Consider the following 1,680-nt stretch of genomic DNA (forward strand, 5'->3'; position numbering starts at 1 on the left):
AGAATAACTTTCTCTATTTGCTGTAGAGACAAGGAAAGGAAACTTAGGTGGGTATTGCTTCCATACCCACAGTGACTATATGATTTATTAGCAGGACACTTGAAGACAGTAATACAAAATTCCCAGTAAATACCTGGACCATCAATGGTGTGACTTTGAACTTCTCTGGAAGTGACCCTTCTCTCCTCGCCCTTGTGTTCATCTCTGCATTTCCATACACACTACTGCTCCTGTCCTCAACCTCTCCCAATTAAACCTATGTCCCTCTTCTCCTGTTGCCACTACCAAAAAAAGTTATCTTTTCTCTTTTTCTAACAGTAGCTGCTAAGAGCTAATAGGTGGAGCCAAGATTATCCATTAAACCAGGATCCCATAGCATTGGTTCCTTTTCCTCAAAAGCAGGAAGACCTTTCTCCAGAAATAGATTTCCAGATCTCCCACCTATGGAAGGGAAGAGAGAGCTTTGTTTTCCATGCTTGAGAAGGTTGCCCAAACATTCACTACTACTTTTCTCCTATTCCCAAATAAGACAAATGACTTCTACAAATGCCAAAAAGAAAAGACAAACCCAAGATGAGTTTTGGGGACAAAAGAGATTGACCCAAGTAAAATAAGGTAGTTAACCAAAAAAGAAAAAAATGTAGGATCCAGTAAAACAGAAGGCTCTAACACAGGAGAGAGGCAAAGAAATTTCCCAGAATAATAAAGAACAGCAGCAGGCCTAGAGCAACCAGTGCAAACAGAAATAGGACAGAAAGCTCGAGAAAGAAAAGCATGTCTGCAGGGGAATAATGAGAATTAGTGAATTATCTAAAACTGTCCAAATTGTGACATTGCTCTAGTGGGGTAATCAGAGAAGGGAAAGTGTGTGTGTGTGTGTGTATGTGTGTGTGTGTGTGTGTGTGAGAGAGAGAGAGAGAGAGAGAGAAGGAGAGAGAGAGAAGGAGAGAGAGAGATTGAGGTAAGACTTCATTTACCCTGAAAAGAAGCCAAAAAATAATGTGTAAAATTGTTAAATCCAGGGAAATGACATTGTAAGCACATTGTTCAAAGAGACGGAGTTAAATACCAGTAAAAACAAGCTAAAAGTTGAAAATGGTAGCCTCTGGGGAACAGGTATCAGGTGAGGTAAAGGCAAGGGACTTCCTCTTTTCATTATTAGCTATGGTGGATTAAAGATGGCCACAAATTCTTTGACACTCTTCCCACAGAAGGGTCTATTTCTCCTCCCAATGAATGAATTTGGGTTGACCTATAACTGCTTACCAATAATGTCCCAATGGACAGGACACTCTGCCATTTCCAGTCCTAGCTTTTTAGAAGATTAGGAGCTTCCACTGTAGTCTCATGAATCCCTGAACCAACATGTAAGAAGACTAACCACATCCCTTGAGAGACCACAAGGAGAGGCCTTTAGGAGAGAGATAACCAGCTGAGCCCAACCTTATAGCCATCTCTCCAAGATAGCAGACGTGTAAACAAAGCTGTCTTTGAGTCACCAGACCAGACCAGACACCAGTGAATAGATCCAGTTAATGCTACATGGAACAGAAAAATCACCCAGCCGAGCCCTGCTTGAATTCCTGATCTACAAAATCTCGAGACTTAATAAAATTATTGTTCATTTAACCCATTACATATTGGAGTCGTTTGTTATACAGCAGTAGATAACTGGAGACT

Source organism: Mirounga angustirostris, unplaced genomic scaffold, assembly GCF_029215605.1.
Source record: "Mirounga angustirostris isolate CCGP_5_RB_7025 unplaced genomic scaffold, mMirAng1.0.hap1 SCAF_2, whole genome shotgun sequence".
In the NCBI taxonomy this organism is placed as follows: domain Eukaryota; kingdom Metazoa; phylum Chordata; class Mammalia; order Carnivora; family Phocidae; genus Mirounga; species Mirounga angustirostris.